The 23,586-nt window shown below is 44.1% G+C and overlaps 2 pseudogenes; one reads left to right on the top strand and one right to left on the bottom strand.

The window, feature by feature from the left end:
* Positions 1-17,943: 17,943 nt before the first annotated feature.
* On the top strand, positions 17,944-18,853 carry LOC102492732 (40S ribosomal protein SA pseudogene; annotated as a pseudogene).
* Positions 18,854-22,054: 3,201 nt separating this feature from the next.
* Positions 22,055-23,289, bottom strand: LOC102492312 (heterogeneous nuclear ribonucleoproteins A2/B1 pseudogene; annotated as a pseudogene).
* Between the last annotated feature and the right edge of the window lie 297 nt (positions 23,290-23,586).

The following is a 23,586-nucleotide window of genomic DNA, read 5'->3' as shown; positions in this document are numbered from 1 at the left end:
CAAGGCACCAGAAGAGGGTCTGCCCTCATTTGTGGTCAAAGTTGGCCTGAGCTATGACTCCATGTCTGGAGTTGGCCAGACACAGTTCCCTGCTATTTCATGGCTGACCCTGGCATCCCCACTTGGGTACGTCTACTGTCTTGCAGGAGTAATGCCACAGACCCTTGACCATTGTCCACTCTCTCCAAGTTTACACTGGAATATAAGACATCTCTCACTCTGAGGATTGCTGATCTTCACCCAACCAGGATTTTACTAGCATAACTGCACAGAAATGGAGATACCATCCTCAGAGGAAGCTATTCAGTAGGGGACCTTCATCCAAAGTATGTGGGTTGAAACACTTCTTATCCTCTTCTCTGTGTTCCAAAATGAGGTGATGACTGCAGACATCCCCTGGCTTAGGTCCCCTCTCTGTTCCCCCTGCCACCCTCCCTAGGAGTTTCACTGTAGCATTCTCATCTCTCATGGTGTGCGTTGAGAGAACAGATGGACCTAAGAATATGAGATCTATTAGAAATCCCCAAAATCTTCTTTTATTTTTCCAGGGTTTTGCACTCACTGGAGTGCAAAAAGGGAGAGAAACCACCCCTCAGGCAGAATGGCCACACTGCAATCCCTTCTCCTCCATTCTCCTCTTAGGATTTTGGGCACACCTGCACTTGTATCCGGTGTGAGATTTAAGCTGCCTGGTCCGGGACTTGAACCACAGTCAACCACATGGGAATCCAGGGATGTAACCATTATGCCATCTGCTGGCCCCCTCCCCAGAATTTCTTTGTAGGCCTTGGCCCAAGGGGAATAAGCCCTTTGAAACAAATATGGACCTGAGTCTGAAGCATTGGGCTTAGATAGCGATACTGGATCAGAATTGCTGTGTAAAACTCATTCACAAGTAGAATAATCTTTCCTTCCAATCATATCATTACGGGTTTCCACTATTCTGTTGAACTTTTAGCATGTAGAAAGAGGAAGTGTACTATACACATATTTGAGATTGTTTAGTGCTCTTGGGATATGACCATCTATATAACAGCCTTTAAAAAGTTCACAGAAGGGAACCAGCAATTAGCGTAATGGCTATGTCGCTGTACTCCCACGTAATCAACCGCAGTTCACGTCCCGGACCCGGTGGCTTAAAACTAATGCCAGGAACATGTACGTGTGTGCCCAAGATCCCAAGAGGAGAATGGAGGAGAAGGGATTGCGGTGTGACCATCCCCCCTGGGGGGCGATTTCTCGCTTTCTCTCTCTCTGTCTCTCTCTGTCTGGCGAGCGCACGTGCCCTATAGCGAAAACCTCTCAAAAAAAAAAAAATGTTCACAGAAAATGTGTCATATGAAAAAAACCCATATATGAATTTAAAAAAATTAGAGCCCAAATTAACTTACACTTTAATTCCATTTTTTCATTTATGTTTTGAAGTCCCTTTGTATAGTAAACCCTCAGGAGGATACTTTTTGTTTCAACACAGAAAATGTTAAGACTAGTGTTATGGTTTGGGCAATGATTTGTTCCCCAAAGCTTCATGCTTCGGAAATTGGTTTTAGAGGGCAGTAACTGAATGTCCCCCAAAAGTTCATGTATTGAGGCTTGGTATATTGTAATAGTGTTATGTGAAAACTTAATCCCTTCCTGGTGTCCCAGGGTGGGGCCTTTGGGTGTGATAGTCATTAGGGCAGGGCCCTCATGGTTGAGTTCTTGTGTGTATATAAGGAGAGGAAATGATCAGGCAGAGGCCACATGAATACAGGCCAAAACAAAGAGAAACTTATGGACGGCCACCCTGCTAAAGGTCCTGCCCTCTGCCATGTTGTAGCATCCTGGACCTCCAAACTGGAAGCTGAAGAAATGTCTGCATTTTAATACATTCACCCTGACTCAAGTACAAGGCCATAGCAGACCAAGACAGAGGTCAGTGTAGCTTACAGACTAAAAGAATCTACTTGGCTGGAAGGGCATTAGAGTTAATCTAGTCTGATGCCATTGCTCTTGGCATTCCATTTTCCTGGATTGGTTAGGAGTGCATTTGACTTACCTGGTCAGCCAGGTAGCATGGTGGTTAGGCAGCTGGATCCCACATGGCTGATTGCATGGGTTGAGTCCTGTACTCTGCAGCTTGAAAAACCCACTGTACATGTGTGCCCCAAATCCTAAAGGAAAATGGAGGAGGAGGGATTGCCATCCCCTCCTAGGTGTAATGTCTCACTATCCCTCTCTCTCTCTTTCTCTTTCTGACTTTCTTTGGGAATACATTTGACTGTAAATAGGATAAATGCAGTGGCTTAAACAAACCAGAACTTCTGTCTTCTACACAGTAGGGAATCTGGAAGAACGCACTTCTTGACTTTGGTTTAGCAGTTCAGTGATGTGAGAAGGAGTCTCCCTGCTTCTTTTGGTCTTTTCCTCTTGGCTTTAAGATGGCTTCTGCTGGGACCGGCAGTTGGCATAATGGCTTTGTCACTGGACTCTCATATAGTCAACCATGGTTCAAATCCTAGACTCGATCGTTTAAACTCATGCCGGGCGCAAACGTGTGCATGCCCAAGATCCCGAGAGGAGAATGGAGAAGAGATTGTGGCGTGGCCATGGCCCCTGTGGGGTGATTTCTCACTTTCTGTCTCTCTGTCTCTGTCCTATAGCAAAAACTTCCAAAAAAAAAAAACCCCAAAAAAATGGCTTCTGCTGCTCTTATGTCACAACTACATTTCAGACAGGATAAGGAGGAGCATGGCCACCAACTACATGTGTCCTTATTTGGACATCAAAAGCTCATTCGAATGCCCCAGCAGGGAATTTTCTAAGATCTAAGGTCCTCTAAGGTTAAAACTGGGTTGTTTGTTTACCCTTGTTACGGTTTGAATGTGTCCCCCCAGAAATTTATGCATTGGAATTGAGTGAGCTATTGTATCAATGTTGAGAGGGTAGAGGATTTAATCCAATCATGATGTTGAAAGGTGAGGCCCTTGGGAGGTGACTGTGGTTGGATAAGGTCATCAGGGTGAGGCCCCATGATTGACTTCTCTTTTATAAAAACAACAGACAGGGACCAACAAATGGAGTAATGGTTACATTGCTGGACTCCGGCTCCCATGTAGTCGGCTGCAGTTTGAGTCCCAGATCTGACAACTTAAACTCATTAAACTCATGCCAGGCACACGTGTATGTGTGTTCAAAATCCCGAAAGGAGACTGGAGGAGAAGGGATTGTGGTGTGGCCATCCCCTCTAGTGGGTGATTTCTCACTTTCTGTCTCTCTGTCTTTCTTTGTCTCTCCAGCGAGCACATGCACCCTGTAGCAAAAATAGCTCTTAAAAAAATAGAAAAGAACAAGACACATGGGTACATGTCCTTTACTCTTGCTCTGTCTCACCAGTTAATGTCCTGCACCACCCTGGGACTTTACAGAGTCCCAACAATTGGCTAGACTCTCACCAGATGTGGTCCCTTAATGTGCATCTCCAAAATTGTGAGCTAAATAAGCCTCTATTCTTTATAATTTACTAAGACTCAAGTGTTCAGTTGTTAGTGACAAAAAAATAACAAAAATTTGGGCAAAAACAACCCTTAAGTAGAACTAAGGTGTGGTTAGAAAGAAATACTGTGGAGGATGCATGATAAGTAGGCAATTGCAGCCTGATTTCCTCAATCAGGAGACTTTCATACTTGCTTGAAAATCTTTAGGGGAAAGGCACAGACTGTCCCATTTTGGCAGCTCCAGAAAGTTGAATATATTTTGTATGAGAATCAGCCTCCCTCCAACTCTTCCCTGTGGTAGCTGGTTCTGCCCTATGGGGGCTATGCAGATGAATGTGAATTCTTCTTGGTGACAGCTATACATATACCAGGAGACAGCTGTCGCTGGGGCTGGTAGGTGGTGTGGTGGTTAAGGGTGTTGGATTCCTACACGGCCAATTGTGGTTTGAGTCCCAGACCTGGCAGCTTGCTTTTTTGCTTTCCCTTTCTTTCTCTCTCTGTTTCTCTCTAGTCAAATTAAAAAAATAATAATATTAACAAATACAATTAAATAAATAAAAATAATTCTAAAAAATATGTTTAAAACTAATTGAAAAGAAAAAAGACAGCTGTCACATCTCTAGCTCACTGCTATGCACACAGTACATCTCCATTGAGTTCTCATGTAACATAACTTCAAGTGTTCTCAACTTTTGGGTTGTTCTCTGTGCATTTTTCTGTTTGTTAATATTTCCATTAGACATCATTGTTCCAGATGACACCATCAGTCAAGGGGTCGGTTGAACCAGGTCTGAGAAGTCAGGCAGTTACCTCCATTGTTTCGATTCATCACTAAGGCAGCTCAAGTTTGCATTTTCTTCTCTGCACTTCCCACCAGTGATTTCACCAACTGTAGACTAAATCTTTTTCACACCTTCATCTTCCTTTACTTATGCAATTCGCCTAGGGATCCTAGAGGAACTAATAATTCACATGAATTATTAGTATACTTGATGGTGTTATATTTGAGTTGTATTTCTAGTTTATTTTCAGATTTCAATTCTCTTAGTTAAGGCATTGGTTATTCCTTCCAGACAGACATTTTTTTACAAATACGATGATTTATGTTTTTGTAACTCTGTAAAAATCCTCATTGAATATTTTCTCTTTTTAAAAAAGAATTATTCATTTTATTTAATTCATTAATTTTTAATTTGACCAGAGAGAGACAAAGAGGGAAGGTAAAAAGCAAGTTGCCAGCTCTGAGACTTGAACAATGGGAGTCTAGCACTATAACCACCACACCACCTGCCAGCTCCAGAAAGAAATCACCCCTTGGGTGGATGACCATGCCACAGTTCCTTCTCCTCCTTTATGTTCTAGGGTTTGGGGCACGCATGCCTGGCATACGTTTTAAGTCTCCAGGTCTGGGACTCAAACCGTGGTTGACTAGGTGGGAGTCCTATGACGCAACCATTACACCATCCACTGGTTCCTCTCACTGAGTACTTTTAACAGGAAAATTGGAGAGTCTTCCAAGCTAGTGACCTTTCTGGAGAGGGAAGCCGATTACCATTTAGTTAGGGTTCTTCAATACATGATCAATTCACCTCACGATCGTTCAGCCCACATTTTGCCTTTTGTCCCAGTGATGCTGTGAGATCCTCCTCCAACCACTTGGCAAAAATTCATATGGAGAGAAGCAGTCTCCTCATCTTGGAAGCCTGGCGAAGTTCACGTGGGAGGACTTTTTTCCCCCAGTAAATTCACACTGGCTCCTAAAGAGCACTAATTCTCCTTCTGAGCTCTTCAGATTGACCTTTACATCGTCTAGTCTGAAACTGTATGAACACATCTCCCTTGTAATACAGGCTACTGGAAATCCAGCACAAAATTTGGAGCTGAATCACAGGAACTGTTAGGAAATTCCACATTAAGCCAGGTGTAGCAAGACGATGGCAAAAATACAATGGATATGATCTTTGAAAACCCCTTAAATGACTCACACTCAGTCCTGTACAGTAAACCTCCACATCAAAGCATGAAAACCGCTGAATTAGAATAAAGAAAGATACAAAAAAACCCAACTTGGAACATTTAAAACATTTTATTAAATTCAGCTCTAGAAGTGAATGAGGAAAGCATGGAGAATTCTAAATTATCTCTGCTGGTCCGTAAGAACAGTCTGTTGTTGTAGTATTTAGATCTTTTCTCTTTTTCTCTCTCTTTTTTTTTATTTTTTTGAGAGGTTTTTGCTATAGGGCATGTACGCTCACCAGAAAGACAGATAGAGGCAGAGAGACAGAAAGCGAGAACTCACTCCCCAGGGGGGATGGCCACACTGTAATCCCTTCTCCTCCATTCTCCTCTCCGGATCTTGCACACGCACACACACGCACCCCGCATGAGTTTAAGCCACCACGTCCAGGACTCAAACCTCAATTGGCTACATGGGAGTCCAGCGACATAGCCATTACATTAACTGCTGGTCCCAGTATTTAGATCTTAATACATACCAATAGATATTCTTGTTAGTATGAAGATTGAAAGTTATTACCTATGAAAGTAATTCACACAAGGTCTGACACATGGTAGGTTTCACTAGATTTGAATCAAAATGTTTTTAGGGGTCATCCCAAAGAGCAGTGATTATGTGTTGACAGTCGGGCCAGAGGACACATGGAAGCCAAGGTCTGAGCCCCAGACTCAGAGGCTTAAAATACATGCCATAAAAAAAGGAAAAGAAAAGAAAAGAAATAAGGCCAGCAGTGGTGTGGTGGTTAAGGTGGCTGGATCCCACATGGCTGACTGTGTGGTTTGAGTCCCAGACCTGGTACCTTGAAAAACATGACAGGCACATGTGTGTGCATGCCCAAAATCCTGACAAGAGAGAGAAATGAGAAGGGATTGCAGTACGACCATTTCCCGTGCAAGAGTGCTTTCTCATTTTCTCCCTGTGTCTCTCTCCTGTAAGTGCACACATCCTCTGGAAGAAGAAAAAGGAAAAAAATTCACCATGTGCCTGCACCCATGCCAAAGATCCTGCTGAGATGGAGAATAGAAGAAAAAAAGTATTGCAAGGTGACCGGGCTCCATTAGGAAATGCCTTCTCTCTTTTTCTTTCTCTCTCTCACTTGTGCACGCATGTGCCTTCTGGTATTATTTTTAAAAGCTCATAGAGAGGGACCAGCAGTTGGTGTAATGGCTATGTTGCTGGACTCTCATGTAGTTGACCGTGGTTCGAGTCCCGGACCCGGGGGTTTAAACTCACGCCGGCGCGTGTGTGTGCATGCCCAAGATCCCGAGAGGAGAAAGGAAGAGAAGGGATTGTGGCATGGCCATCCCCCCTAGGGGGTGATTTCTCTCTTTCTGTCTCTCTGTCTCTCTCTTTCTTGCAAGCGCATGTGCCCTATAGCAAAAACCTCCCCCACCCCCCCCAAAAAAAAAGTTCATGGAGAAATGGGATTAAAGTACAAATTAATTTTGGTACAAAACAATTTAAAATGGATACATAATTTTTTTAATAATATGTGTTTTCCATGAACTTTTTGAAGATCCATCTTATTTATAAGCACATACTATTCTTTCAAAAGTTAGAGATGGGGGCCAGGTGGTGGTGAGGTGATTGAGATGGCTGGATCTCACATGGGTGACTGATTCAAGTCCTAAACTGGCAACTTGAAAAGCACACTAGAGGTGTGTATGTGCGTGTGTGTGTGTGTGTCCAAAAAATCTCAAAAGGAGGATGGAGGAGAAGTTATTATGACATAGCCATACCCCTGGGAGGTGCTTTCTCACTTTCTCTCCCCACCACCTCCTATTAGTACACTCTTCCTATAGCAAATTCAAAAATGTTGTTTAAATTTACTTTTTTTTTTAGAGGTTTTTGTCTTAGGGTACGTGCACTCACTGGAGACAGAGAGACAGTGAGAGGGGAAGTGAGAAATCATCCCCTGGGAGGACGGTCATGTCAGAATCCCTTCTCTACTCTCCTCCTGGGATCTTGGGCATGCATACTTCCGTCTGGCATGAGTTTCAAGCCACTGGGTCTGGGACTCGAACCGCAGTTGGCTTTGTGAGAGTCCAGTGATGTAACTGTTATGTCATCTGCTATCTCCCATCCAAAATGATTTTAAATAGTTAGAGATGGGCCAACAGATCCTACGTGGTTAACTGAGCAGGTCAAGTCTCAGCCTTATGGCTCGGGAAACATGGCAGGCATGTGTGTGTGAGCGTTCAGCGTCCTAACAGGATGAAGAAATTCAGAAAAAGGATTGCACTGTGCTTCCTCCCTCCATCTTCCTCTGTCTCTCTCTGGCAAGCACACATGCCCTCTGGGGGAAAAATAAAAATTGGCCGCTGACATGTTATTTTTCCACAGCTTCTTTTCTTCCATGACCTTGGACACTGGTCCTAGGTGTAAATCAATCTTTATAATTAGTTTCCATAATAATGAAATTGTGGAGTTGAAAAGTAGATTCCATTGTAAGGAGACAGTTAGTTCGCATGACTGACTTTGTTATTTATCAGTTATTGACCTTGTGTAGCCTAACATTTAAGAGTCATTTATACATCTTCAGAAAAGTTTATTGATAAGTACCTCAGCAACTAAGTCATATGTGTAAAACACCAGCCCAAAGTAAATCCAGGTCTTCATGTTGCACATCAAAGACATAGTTCAGAAAAACACCATTTATTTCAAAAACAGTTATACAGGAAAATTATTTCCATAAAAATTATTTCCATAAACATTTTTTTCAATGTAAAAAATCCATGGGGCCAGTAAGTGACGTGGTAGTTAAAGTGTTGAACTCCCACATGGCTGACCATGGTTCAAGTCCCAGCCCTGGTGGCTTGTTTTCTCACTTTTTTCTCTCTGTCTGTCTTTCTCTCTGGTGAGTACACATGCAAATTTTAAAATATGAGACCAGCAGTTGACATAATGGCTATGTCGCTGGATTCCCATGTAGGCAACTGTGGTTTGCATCCCGGACCTGGTGGCTTAAACTCACTCTGGGCGCTTGTGTGTGTGTGCCCAAGATCCTGAGAGGAGAATGGAGGAGAAAGGATTGCAGCATGGCTATCCCTCCTGGCGGGGGGGGAGGGGGGTGATTTCTCACTTTCTGTATCTCTGTCTCTCTCTCTCTGTCTTCCTGGCAAGCGCAGGTGCCCTATAGCAAAAACCTCTCCAAAACATTAAAAAGATAAAAAAAGCATAAAATGAATAATTCTTTCTTAAAAGAATTATTTTATTTTATTTATCATTATGATTATTATTTTACATTAGTTTGCTAGAGAAAGGCGGATAGAGAGAGAGAGAGAGAGAGAGAGGAAGCAAGTTACTAGGTCCAAGACTCAAACCACAGTTGGCCATGTAGGAATTCCAGCGCCCTAATCACCACACCACCTACTAATCTAATAAATAATTATTAAAAGAAAAAAAAAAAACTCCATTTGGCCCAGCCTCTGTGGCACAGTTGGTAGCTTACTGAACTGCAGAGCTGAAAGCTCCATGCCAACCACAGTTCGAGTCCCCAGGCCAGTCAGCCTGTAAACACTGGATGTGTGTCTGTGTGCCTGGGATCCCGACATGCTGGACGACTGGAGAAAGAGGACTACAAGAGGATTGAACCCTGTCGAGAGTGATTTTTTTTCTCTCTCTCCTGCAGGTGCTCTGTCATGAATAGGAAAATAAACAAAAGAAATCACACATCCAGCATTTAGTTCTTTTTCTCCATTAATATTGCTTCAAACACATGAAGTAATGGTTCAAAATAAATGATGTATATAATAAAAAGTAATAAAATGTTTTGTGTAACCATTCTTTCTTTTAAAATGTCCACTCTGAGTACATCAATTTCCTAGGGTTGCCATAACAAAATAGCCAAAACTGATCAGCTCAAAACAACTGCAATCTGGAGTTCTGCAGGTGGGTTTGTGGTTAAAGTGCTGGACTCCCACATGGCCGGTCATGATTCAATTTCCAGACCCAGCAGCTCAAAAAATCACACCAGGCATATGTGCATGTGTGCCTAAAATCTTGAGAGAAGAATGGAGGAGGAAGATTGAGGTGTGGACATCTCCCCTGGGGGTGATTTCTCATTTTCCCTCTCACTGTCTCTCCCCATTGAACACACGTGCCTTATGGCAAAAACCTAAAACAAATTCATGAAATTTTAAAGACTCAGATTCTTTTTTCTTTTGGAGAGGTTTTGCACTATAGGGCGCGTGCGCTCGCCAGACAGACAGAGAGAGACAGAGAGACAGAAAGTGAGAAATCACCCCCCAGGGGGGATGGTCACGCCACAATCCCTTCTCCTCCATTCTCCTCTCAGGATCTTGGGCACGCACGCACACGCGCCTGGCGTGAGCCACCGGGTCTGGGACATGAACCGCGGTCGACTACGTGGGAGTCCAGCAACATAGCCATTATGCTAACTGCTGGTTCCCAGACTCAGATTCTTTTTTAAAAAAAATTATCTTTGTTTACATTTAGTCATGTCTTTACAGTGTATAACATTTCTTTTTCCAGCGTGAATACTATGCATGTCTATCAAGACAAAGATATTACTACATACATTACCATCAGTGAAGCTATTACTACATACATCATCAGCAGCAAACAGCTTCTCATTTTCTGTCAAACATTTTACTTTTTTCCTTCTCTCTCCTGCTCCTTCCCTCCCATACTAAACTTTTTTTTTACATTTTATTGATTTACAAAAGATCTTGAACTAAAATATGGACAAAGCTGAAATCTAGTAATAAATGCACTGTAATTTTCATCTGAAACATTTTTTCTCTCTCCATTCCCCTTTTACCAAAGAGAGGTATAAACTAACTTATTTGAAAGAAAAAATTAACTTAGTCTCAATTTGGTCTGTTATCCGCACAAAGCCCCATAAGAATTCAATTTCTGATGCAAGGCAACAGATACTATTGTATTATTGAGCTTACGCAAATAACCATTCTGCCACACAATAAGAATGCTTGCAAATATTTTCCAATTGCAAGGGGGCACGGAAGGGAGAAAAGTTTATGCTTCAATTTTCAAAAAAAATTAATGAATTGCTAGACCTACCAACAACTCACAAGAGAACCCAAATCCTTAAATCAGAAAGATAAAGCATAGAAGAAAATCAGTAATGTTTCAGAGAAAAGTCATAGAATTCTATGTCACCAGTTCAGTCTCCTGTAATCTCTCTTTTGCTGAATTTGCAGTGTTACTGTGGTCTGGCCTTTCCATTTAAATCCTGGAAGTTAACATTCAACATTATTATTGATATTGCCGAACTTGTCCTTACCATTAGGTTGGCCTTTCTCTTGGTCATTTTTTGTTCTCTCACTTCTGTCTGTCTTTAGTTTTCCTGGTATAGCACTGTTTAGCAGGACTTCACTCTCCGATGCTTTCCAGCAGACTCCTTCCTTGCTTCTTCCGGGATTCGTGGGTGGTCCTTGAAGTCCCTCAGCGGTCCTCGGCTTGTGGATGCCTCCTTCCTATCTGTGGCCGTCTTCACCCTGTGCCTCCATGTCATTCCCCCTTGGTGTGTACCTATCCAAATCTCCCCTTTCGTAAGGATACCAGTCATGTTGGATTAGGAACCAGCTCCAATAACCTCATTTTAAGGTGTTCACCTCTGTAAAAGCCCTATTCCCTAATAAAGTCACATTCTGAGGGCCTGGAGGTTAGTAACTCAACAGACATTTTTCTCGTGCGGTAGGCACACAGAGTTTAAGCTGTAACACCAGGGCTGAGTGAAGCATATGGAGTCTTCAGTAAAGGTAATGGGCATAGAAGCTAATTTCAGAACAGTGGGAGCTGGACAGAAGGGGAGGATGAGAAGGAAGGAAGGATCTTCCACATCCACATCTGTTAATACTATATTCATAGAGGCCAGACAGCCATGGAGGGTGAGAAACAGCAGCTTGCTTGAATTCTTAGTCTTCCAAGTGTCCACTCTTTTCCACTGTAAATCTTAGAGTTCAGAATGACATGATAAAGTCTTCATTCTCTGGGCTAGCAGGTGGCATGATGGTTAAGTTGCTGGACTCCCACATGGCTGACCACAGACTGAGTCCCAGACTCAGTGGAAAATCACGCCAGGCACGTGTGTATGTGTGCCCAAATTCCTAGGAGGAGACTAGAGAAGGGATTTCAGCGTGGCCCTCCCCATTGGGGAATGACTTTTCACTTTCCCTCTCACTGTCTCTTTCTGTCTCTCTCCAGTGAGCACACACATCCTATGGCAAAAACCTTAAAAAACAAAACAAAACAAAACAAAAACCTTCATTCTCTCCTAGCCCAAGTTACAGTATAACTTAACACTGAGGAAGAGCAGAAAGTAGCAATTGAAGTGGATAATAAGATGCAGTCATTTGACACCCATGGAGCAGCTGCACCTTACTTGATAGGCTTTATCGCTTTATTTATCTTCCTCCCTCTGGTGACTGTTGGCTTCCCCAAAGCTAATTTTATTTATTTATTTATTTATTTATTTATTTATATTTGTCAAAGGGCATGTGCGCTCGCCAGCATGAGACAGAGAGACAGAGAGACAGAGAAAGCACTCCCTGATAAGGCAATGGTCACATCACAGTCTCTCCTCCTCCATTTCTCTCTCCTGTTGAGATTTTGAGCACACACATTCTTCTGGCACGTCTGTGAGCGAGTGGCCAAGGCTGAGGTTCAAGTCGCACGGTAAGCCATGCAAGATCTGGCTGTCTTAACCACCAGGCATTGAGCCACACCCTACCCCCGTGCTAATGTTATTAGATTTACTGTGGTAAAACAAAACCAAAAACAAATAACCAAAAACAAAACAAAACAAACAAACAAAAACCTCCACATGGGAAGATAGTGTCTCAGAAGGAGATTTCGAGGAAGTCTAGTTGTAGGATTTGGGATCAAGCTCAAGTTGTAGAAGGCTGGTTTTTTGATACAAGAAACCAATGGATACCGGGCATGGTTTATGGCATAGCAGCTTAGATCTAGTGGGCACAGCTAGGTAAAGGTTTCCTGGAGCTAGCTGTTGACGGATAGATATGTGCTATTCTTAGGTGAGCAACCTATTTCCTGAGAGGAGAGCTGTTCTCCCGCCCGAGCAAACTGTTATCCTGGATAAATTAGTTTGCGAGAATCTCCTGAAGCAGCAGATTTCCCTACTTCCTGAAATAGGGACATTCCTTGCCGATTTACACATCTCTGCCTGGACAATAATTTTGAGGACACATCAATGCAGGAGCCATCAATTCTCACCTCTCCTGTATCCTTGTACATGAAATCTTTCTATCTGAGGACTCCAAGTTTTGTTATCTTTAAGAAGTAAAATGGTCAGGGAACCAGCAGTTGGTGTAATGGCTATGTCGCTGGACTCCCACGTAGTGATTGCAGTTTGCATCCCAGCCCCGGTGGCTTAAAACTCACGCCGGGCGCATGTGTGTGCATGCCCAAGATCCCGAGAGGAGAATGGAGGAGAATGGATTGCGGCATGACCATCCTCCCTGGGGGGTGATTTCTCGCTTTCTGTCTCTATGTCTCTCTCTGTCTGTCTGGCGAGCGCACGCGCCCTATAGCAAAAAACTCTCCAAAAAAAAAAAGAAGTAAAATTGTCAGAATACTTTAGACCTCTATTTTCAGTCAATGATGCACTCTGCCTTTTTTTGTGATAGAAAGACCACAGGTTTACCAGTAGTTCTTTTTTTTTTTTTTTTTTTTGCCAGAAGGTGTATGCACCTGCTACAGAGAGACAGAGAGCAGTGGAAGAGAAGAGAAAATAGCCCTGGGGCATGGTCACGCTACAGTCCCTTCTCCATTCCTCCTCCCTTTCAGGATTTTGGGCACATACACGCACATGCCCAGCATGTTTTTCAAACCATAGGATCTGGGACTGGAACCACACAATGGGCTATGTAGGAACCAGATGTCTTAACCAACATGCCACAGGCCAGCCCATGATAGTCGTTTTTAAAGAGGAATCCATAATCTTGTGGTCAATCCATGGTGCTAATTACATCAAGGTCATAGGTCTGGTTTCTGGGACAGCCAGAAAACCTTTTGCTATTTATGACCTTGATCATCCCTAAAACCTCAGTTTTACATTATGAGTGCCATTAATCGTAAATAAATGTGCAAGACTCTGAATGAATTAATCATTGAATGAGAAAAATCTGTCTTCATAAACCATAAGCGGAACTCAACGCTCACAACCTTCAAAGAAGCATTTTTGCACAGCTCAGCATATTGACCAGAAAGCCACTTTATTTTTTTACCTGCTATCAAGGTTTACTGTAGACAGGGAAGTTAGCTGAGTTAAGAAATACTAATAGCATAGCATTAAGAGCAGTTCTACATTATCAGTACTGGACATCAGAAGTGAAGCATGCGGGAAGCGGGGTTAATAGACGGGGGTAAAGTTGCCAACGTAGGGGGTTTTTCCCGAAATAAATGGACTATGCTAAAACAGCGCCTCTGATAGCTGATCAGCATTTCTTCAGATCGGGCTGTCATATTTTCTGCAATAGCAATCACTGCTTTGATGACATAAGCATCATTTCTGGTTCTCATTTTGAGACAACTTATATCCCACTGAAAACTTTTGAGCAGGGGAGTAAGTATCTGGGTAGGACATTTTGTTACCATTGACGCCATGAATAAAGACAAAGAAAACCAAAGTCTCTTATGAAACACTCTAAACAACATGGTTCGCTGCTTAAAGAAAATCTCTTGAAAGAACAGCCTAAAAAATGTGAATATTCATGACCACAACCCTGAGGGTTGTTATCCAGAGAGGAGTTAAGACGCGTTTGCAACCACATAAGATGTATCCTGATATATAAAACTTACGTAGGCAGGTTGGTTTGAGAGTTGGTGGGAGGTGAGAAAATAACAACAGCCCCAACAGTAAAGACACAAACATCCTCAAGATCATAGGCCCTGCATTTACTTTCATTGTATTTTTATTTTTTAATTTATTTTTTAAGATATTTTTGCTGCACACTGCATTCACTTGTTGGAGAGACAGAAAGAGAGAAAGTGAGAATCCCTCTCTAGGGAGGATGGCTGTGTCGCAATCCCTTCTCTGTTCTCCTCTTGGGATTATAGGCATGCACACACATGCACCTGGTGTGACTTTTCAAGCTGCAGGGCACAGGACTCAAATCGTGGTTGACCATGTGAGAATCCAGTTCCTTAACTACTATGCTACCTGCTGGCCCCCTGTATTTGCGTCTAGACAAGTTCTTAACTTACCTACTGGCTCCAGACTCTCCCTTGACCACCTTGATAGTACCATGATTTGCATTTCTCATTTCACGCGACTGGTGTCACATGCTATTATACTTCTGACCACCAGAATTTTTTTTTTGAGAGAGATTTTTGCTATAGGGTGCATGTGCTCACTAGTCAGAGAGCGAGAGAAACAGAGGGACAGAAAGCAAGGATTCATCCCCCAGGGGGGATGGCCACGCTGCAATCCCTTCTCTTACATTCTCCCCTTGGGATCTTGGGCACGCACACATGTGCTCTCAGCATATGCATGTGCTGTGTGATGCATGCGGAAGGGTGGCAGAGGATGCAGCTGAAAAGATCTGGAAGTTGCTCTGTGTAAAATTCCTTTGAATCATATAGTTCATTTGGGGGGAAAACAAAATAAAACATCTTGACAATATACTTTGTAAAATTGACAAAATGCTAGAAATTTAAATGATGTCAACAGTAATAGATTATTAGATAAATGTTGTTTTTGTGGTTGTTTGGAACAAGAATGGCCCAACATTCTTCAACATTCTTTTTCTTTTCTTTTTTTTTTGGAGAGATTTTCACTGTAGGGCGCATGCGCTCGCCAGACAGACAGAGAGAGACATAGAGACAGAAAGCGAGAAATCACCCCCCAGGGGGGATGGTCACGCTGCAATCCCTTCTCCTCCATTCTCCTCTCGGGATCTTGGGCACGCACGCACACGCGCCCGGCGTGAGTTTTAAGCCACCGGGTCCGGGACACAAACCACGGTCGACTACATGGGAGTCCAGCGACATAGCCATTACGCTAACTGCTGGTTCCCAACCAACATTCTTTTTCTTAAAGAAGGCTCCAAAGATGGTATGAACTTCAAGCCCTGACAAAACCTGCTCCACCTCTGGGCCAAACCAATCTGAAAGCCAGAGGGTCCAGGAGCCGATTTCCCAGGCATGGAGCAGAGTGGAGAGGAGGGGAGGGCGGGCCTGGGTTGCAAGATAGATGTCTAGGACAATGCCACGGGCTGTCTCAGGGGCTGCATTTAATGGGAAATAGTCCCTGCCCTAAAAAGCTTCTGGCCTAGCAGGGAAAAGAAGCTGGTGAGCAGGAATCACACACCAAGTGCTCCTGCCCGCCGTGTAGTGAAGTCCTGGGCTGTGTACCACATGCCATATGCCACAAGAGGTGACTTGGTCTGGATGACAGGAATTGAATAAGGAAGTGGTTAGAACATGCTCTCAGGTCCCCAGAGAAAGGAAGGGGAGCCAGGCTGGAGTACTGAGTAAACCTCTCACAGGGACTCGGAATGGAAGGTGCCACTCGCAGGTGTCTCGTAAGGCCACACCATCACTACTGCAAACCTAAGTGGGCATGCAGACCTGGGCTGCAGTCTTTCTATCCCTCAGTTTTAAGATCTAAACAGCTGGCCTTTTTTTTTTTTCTTGAGAGGTTTTCGCTATAGGGCGCGTGCGCTCACCAGACAGTCAGAGACAGAGAGACAGAAAACGAGAAATCACCCCCCAGGGGGGATGGTCACGGCACAATCCCTTCTCCTCTGTTCTCCTCTAGGGATCTTGGGCATACACACACACACGCCCGGTGTGAGTTTTAAGCCACCGGGTCCGGGACGCGAACCGCGGTCGACTACGTGGGAGTCCAGTGACATAGCCATTACGCCAACTGCTGGTCCCACAGCTGGCCATTTCTGTTGTCCTCTTCATTTTGAAGAGAGATTTTTGCTATAGGGCATGTGTGCTCAATGGAGAAACAGAAAGAAAAAAATCACCCCCTGGGGGGATGGCCACTCTGCAATCCTTTCTCCTCCATTCGCCTCTCAGGAGTTTGGCCCTGCATGCACACATGCGCAGCATGAGTTTTAAGCCACCGGGTCTGGGAACTGAACGGCGTTCAACTAGGTGGGAGTCCAGCGATGTAACCATTATACCATCTGCTACTCCCAGTTCTTTTTGTCCTTTAATACTTAAAAAAAACACGCACACATACATATAGCTTTTTTCTTTTAGTAAAAGTAATACATATGGAACTGTAGGCTATTGAGAAAATACAGATGAATGAACTAAAGAAAACAGTCTTGGGCTAGCCCCATGCCCAGTGGGTAAGAGAGTCAGATTCCACGTGACCAAGCACATTTGGAATCCCAGCTCTGGCAGCTTGAAAACACATTGGATGCATCTGTGTGCATGCCCCAAGGAGAAGGAGAAGGAAGTGGAGAAGGGACAGTGGGGTGACAACCTGCTGTTGGGTGGTACTCTCTACGTGCCCCCTCCCCACCCTGCATCTCTCAGGTGAGTGCAAACACCCTTTAGTAATTAAAGTAAATTTAAACTCTTGTCTTTTTCAAATATTAAAAAGGGACATGTAACATATATATTTAGATTTTTGCCATAGGGCATATGTGCTCACTGGAGAAAGAGAAAGAGAAAGAGAAAGAGAAAGAGAAAGAGAAAGAGAAAGAAAAAGAGATAGAGATAGAGATAGAGAGAGAGAGAGAGAGAGAGATGGAGAGAGAGATGGAGAGAGAGATGGAGAGAGGGAAAGTGAGGAATCACCCCCCTTTCAGAGGGAATGGCCATGCTGTGTTCTTTTCTCCTCCATTCTCCTCTTGGTATTTCGGGCATGCACACACATGTGACCAGTATAATTTTCTTGAACCGTGGTCAACCATATGAGGGTTCACACCTTAACCACCATGCCACCTACTGGCCCATAAAAATGCATTTTTAGGGACCAGCAGTTAGCATTATGGCTGTGTCCCATTGTGAGCCATAGGCATACGTCCACAAGCAATCAACAAAGCTAGAAGTGCCGCAGGGCTGGCCTGGTGGTTATGAGGGCCCACGTAGCCCCCCATGCAGTTCAAATCATGGCCCCAGCAACTTGAAAAATACACCAGTTGTGTGTGTGTATGTGCATGCCCTAAATCCCAACAAGATGGAGAAATGAAGGAAAAGGGATTGTGGCATGGCATGCCCCAATGGGGGTTGCTTTCTCCCTCTCCTCTCTGTCTCTCTCTTGTAAGTGCATGTGCCCTCTGGCAAAAAGGAAAACAAAACAAAACAAAACAAAACCAACAAAAACCTAGAAACACCTGAGGGAAGAAAACATTGAGAACGAAGATTCAGATCTAAACAGAGACCAGAGTCTAAAGGAAGAAGAGCCTCAGATGAGCCAGGTCAGAAAGCCAGAACTCAGCTTTCCGCGCTGCCCCCACAAGGGTCCGTAAGGCCTTGTTCTGGGTTCCCGTTGTAACTTAAAGGGAAACTTTGACAATGTCCGGAGCCCTTGATGTCCTGCAAATGAAGGAGGAGGATGTCCTCAATTTCCTTGCAGCAGGAACCCACTTGGGTGGCACCGACCTTGACTTCCAAATGGAGCAGTACAGCTACCGAAGGAAAAGTGACGGCATCTCCATCATAAATCTGAGTGGACCTGGGAGAAGCCTTTGCTGGCAGTGCGTGCCATTGTTGCCATTGGACATCCTGCTGGTGTCAGTGTCATATCTTCTAAGACACCAGACAGAGGGCTGTGCTGAAGTTCGCTGCTGCCACTGGAGCCACTCCTATTGCTGGTGCTTCCCTCCTGGAACCTTCGCTAACCAGATCCAGGCAGCCTTCGGAGAGCCGTGTCTTCTGGTGGTCACTGATCCCAGGGCAAACCACCAGCCTCTCACGGAGGTGACTTATGTTAATCCACCTACCATTGCCCTGTGCAACACGGATTCTCCTCTGCTCTGTGTGGACATTGCAACAAGGGAGCTCATTCGGTGGGTCTGATGTGGTAAATGCTGGCCAGGGAAGTTCTGCACACATGTGGCACCATTTCCCATGAACACCCGTGGGAGGTCATGCCTGATCTCTACTTCTACAGAGATCCTGAAGAGATTCAAAAGGAGGAGCAAGCCACAGCTGAAAACGTTGTGACCAAGGAGGAATGTCAGGGTGAGTGACTGCTCCAGCTCCTGAGTTTACTGCTGCTCAGCCCGAGTTGCAGACTGGTCTGAAGGCATGCAGGTGCCTGCTGTGCCCATCCAGCAGTTCCTACTGAAGAATGGGGTGCTCAGTCTGCCACTAAAGACTGATCTGCAGCCCCCACTGCTCAGGCCACTGAATAGGTGGGAACAACCACTGAGTGGTCTTAAGTCTGCTCTTCCACAGACTCTTTTTTTTTTTTTTTTTGGAGAGTTTTTTTCGCTATAGGGCACGTGTGCTTGCCAGACAGAGAGAGACATAGAAACAGAAAGTGAGAAAACACCCCCCAGGGAGAATGGTCACGCCACAATCCCTTCTCCTCCATTTTCCTCTCGGGATCTTGGGCACGCACACACAGGCACCTGCAGTAAGTTTTAAGCCACCAGGTCTGGGACGCGAACCGTGGTCGACTACGTGGGAGTCCAGCCACATAGCCATTACGCTAACTGCTGGTCCCTCTTCCACAGACTCTTATACAAAGTGGAGATAAGGTTGATAAGGAAAATTAACAACAGTTCATTAAAAAAAGAAAGAACTCAGAGGCAGCTTGAATAATTTGCTGTCCCTTGGGCTCACACATGAGACCGGGGATGTACACATTCCAGGAAGTGTCTGTGCAGAGGCACTGTATCACCTAAAGGACCTCTTCAAATCCATCGCTGCAGCTCTCTGAGTGATTGCCCTAAAACCCAGATCTGCTTATACTCAAGGTCTACTCTAAGTAGAGGTTTTCAACCCCTCATAAACTTTTCATTTTCAGTAGTATGATGTCCAGACCCTCTCCTGAGAGGCAAGACCCTCACCTCACCCATCCTGCCTCTGACTGCTCCCCGTCTCGTAGCCAGGGCTCTGGGGAAACTGATCACCACCTTCCTGACCTCTCGTGGCCTTTTCTGTGAGGACACATCTCTGGAGTTTGTTCTTCTTCTAAGGACACCAGCCATGCTGGATTAGGGCCCCATCCTACTGGACTTCACTTTTTCTTTCTTTCTTTTTTATTTTATTTATTTATTTAGTTAGTTATAAGAGGGTATATGTGCTCACCAGAAAGAAAGAAAGATGAGGGTGGGCAGAGAAAGCACCCGCCATAGACAAGTTACACCACAAGCCTTTCTCCTCCATGTTTTCCTCCTTTCAGGATTTTGGACATGCGTGCACACCCTGCATCTTTCCAGCTATCAGATCTGAGACTCAAACCGGGAGGTGAGCCATGTGGCATCCAGCTACCTTATCTACTACAGAGTCAAATGGACTTATTTTAACTTAGTTACCTCTTTAGAGGCCTTCTCTCCATATATAGTTACATTCTGAGGGAACAGGGTTGGTACTTCACCACACAAATTTGGGGGAATCTCAGCCACAGTGGCACCCCTTGCTCAGATGCTAAGCTCTACGGGCTAGGAAGGATCACACGGAGGCCTGGGTTCAATGCCCAGCCTAACCTAAAGACCAGGTGCAGTGGTGCTTGCTTGTATGCCCAGCAACTCAGGAGGCTGAGGCAAGAGGATTGTGAGCTAGAGGCCGGCCAGAGCAAGCCAGCAAGACCCTGTCTAAAGGAGCTGGATGTGGAAGTGCCCACTAAGGTCCCAGCAGCTCAGGAGGCTGAGGCAGAAGGATCGTGTCACGGCAAGCCCCCGTCTTAAAACAAAACAAAATAAAAACAAATGAGGGGGGAGACCTCACAATTTGGTCCATAATGGAACCCAGGGCAAGATGACAGAGAAGATCTTGTCACACATTAAACCTGTAGGGAGAGGAAGGCTCAAAGGAGAGACTGCCTAATGAGGCAGGTGGCTAGAAGGAGCAGATAGGCCCCATGGCAGGTCTTGGGCAAGGAGAGGTTGAAGAATTCTGGACTCTGCCTGCTTCTGGGAAACACATGCACGGAATATCAGGCATGGAACATGTTCAGAAGCCGAGCCAGCTGCTGGGAGGAGCTGATCTGCTGTGACTCTTGCATGTCTGTCTCTCCTTCACGACTGTAAGCCTCTTAGGGCCCAGGGCTACAGTTCTTCCATCTTGGCATCCCTGGTGTCTGAATTAGTGAAGGAACACTGCAAGTTTGTTAAAGGAATTAATAAACCTTGGGGCCAGGAGGTAGTGTGGTGGTTAAGGCACGGGACTCCCACATGGCTGACTGTGGTTCAAGTTCTGGACCTGGTGGCTTACTTTCTCACTTTCTCTCTCTCTTTCTCTCACGCTGTCCCTCTCTAGTCAAAATAAAAGAAACGAATAAATAAATAAAGTTAAATAAAAAATTTAAAAAATGAATGAACTTTCTCGTGAAACTAGGAATAGTTAATGCCTCATTTTTGAGACATCTGTGAGCTAGGTCACTATAAACATGGATGAGATCATTAATGCTAAGCTCATTTTTATCCTGTTTTCAAATGTGTCCCTTACCATGTCATGCATATACATGTACCTGCACATACACACACAACACACACACACACACGAGTGGTCATCTGGCTAGAGCAAGAAAGGGTGACAGAATCTTCTTAAAGAAAGAATACACCTAAAAGTGGGTTAAATCAAATCTTCATTGGCCCAGAGGAGCCTTGCTAAGAAGAGCTGTTCATAATTATGGATTCTTTTACCTAAAAATAAATGATGTTTATTCAGCTTTTTCCTCCAACTTTCTTTAACTCGCTCTTGCCTCCACAGCTGTTGAGAAGGTGACTTGTGGGAGGTAGAAGGGGTCATCTCATCCACTCTCAAGATCTGATCTGGGCACAAATCACTCACTGAGGTACTGCAGCACTCCATGTCTTGACAGTTGATGGTTAGTTAAAAAACTATTTCAATCTTTTGAGCCAGTGGGGTTTCTTCTGTAACTGAAGTTGAATAAATGACATCAGCCAAAACACTGTCAAAATTTTGGGACTGGTATATAAAAGTGAACCACTTGTTTGTTTATAATTTTCAGAGGGTTGATGTACTCACCAGAGAGAGAGATATGGGTGGAGAGAAAGCACTCTCCACTGGGCATGGTCATACCACAGTCCCTTCTCCAATTCTCCATCCCACAGGGATTTGGGGCTCACGTACACATGCACTTAGCAGGGTTTTTCTTTTTTTTCCTTTAGAATTATTTCATTAAATCATAAATGTACAACAACTTCTTAACGCACACACTTAAATTGTTTAAAGAAAAACATTATGTCTTATTACATCATGATCCTGGCTAATAGCGTTTCAAAACTTTGAGAAAAATCTTATAAAAGGTTTCACATGTCACCTGAAACTGATGAATTTAACATTATCAAATAAAGAATGCTTCTGCACTCTTACAAAGACCACTAGAAAGAATCAACAATTAAAGAGCTAAGAAAACTGTCTCAAAGGCATTTTTTTTAAAAAAAATAATCCTTCCTCCACAGTAAGATAATGTTATTAAATAATCCAATCCATTCACAAAATGGCTCTCTGCATTTGCTCTGGTGTCTTCTGCCATATCACTGCATATTTATGCATGACTGAGATAAGAGTTTCCTTAACATTGTTATTTCCATAACCTGAAGCTGTTCTGTTACCTCTGGGCTCTCATCCTCTCCTATTTATACAGTGAAGCCCATGGCAAAGAGGAAGAAGCTCAATATCAGCTCCTCCCACCATAACTCCCACTTCCTCCACTGCCTCCTGGACCATAGTTTCCTCCACCATCTGGTCTCCCCATATTCCTGCTACCACCAAAGTTTCCACTCTTCATTGGACCATAGTTAGAAGGTTGCTGGTTATAGTTTCCAGAGTCATTGCAATTTCCACTTCAATAATTTCTTTCTCCATAGTTGTCATAACCACCTCCGTAGACCCCACCCTGGTCGCCATATCCAGGTCCTCCACCACCATCTTCTTCCTCCTCCAGAACCAGGGCTACCTCCAAAATTGCCACCTCCAGGTCCACCTCTAAACCCATTATAGTCATGCCCAAATCTACATCCACTTTCATATTCATCGACTCATCCTCTAAAGTTACCTCCTGGTCCAGCTCCAAAATTCCCACTACTACCACATGAATTTCCAAAACCAAAATTGCCTCCTCTTCCACTCCTAGAACTTTGGACTTCCTGCATTTTTGCCTAGACAAAGCCTTTCTTATTTCTCCACTATGTCCATTGATAGTATGGTATTTCTGCAAAACAATTTTATCCACAGGATCATAATCATCAAAAGGAACAAAGCCAAACCTTTCTTTCTTTCCAGATTGCCTATCAGTAGTTATCTCAATGGTATCGATTGTTCCATATTCCTCAAAATAATCTCTAAGGTGATGTTCCTCAGTATCTTCTTTAATTCCACAAATAGCTTCTTCACAGTTACATGAGCCCCTGGTTTTCCAAACTCCTCTCTTGCCACAGCATATTTGGGCTCATCAGTTCTCCCATCAGTTGAATGAGGTCTTGCAGCCATGGCAACATCTACCTCAGCCATGGATGAGAAAGTCACAAAACCAAATCCTCTTGATCTTTGGCTTGCAGGATCCCGCATTACCACACAGTCTGTAAGCTTTCCCCATTGCTGGTAGTAGTTCCTCAAACTTTCTTCTTAGGTTTCAAAGCTTAAACCACCAATAAAGAGTTTATGGAACTATTCCTTTCCTCTCTCCATCATGGACTCAGTTGCTTCAGCCCAATTTCCCGCAGCCGAGCGAGATGAGAGAGATCTCCATGGATGAAGGTGACCCAGACTCGTCCTGGTGCTGTAGTGAGAACTACCACTGTTCAAGAAACAATGGCACCAGGAGTACCTCCACATGGGATCTGGTGCTGCTGCTACTGCCGCTACAGCTGCTGCTTTTCTAAAACCTTCCCCCAGTCTAATGTGTCTTCCGATTTTTTGTTTTGTTTTGTTTTCTAATTTGCTAGAGGGCATGTGCAATCACCAGAGAGAGGAAAGAGAGAGAGA

The sequence above is a fragment of the Tupaia chinensis genome, unplaced genomic scaffold (assembly GCF_000334495.1).
Source record: "Tupaia chinensis unplaced genomic scaffold, TupChi_1.0 Scaffold148296_1, whole genome shotgun sequence".
NCBI classification, from domain to species: Eukaryota; Metazoa; Chordata; class Mammalia; order Scandentia; family Tupaiidae; genus Tupaia; species Tupaia belangeri.
Note: the sequence above shows the minus strand (reverse complement) of the source record. Positions and strands in the feature narration are given on the sequence as shown.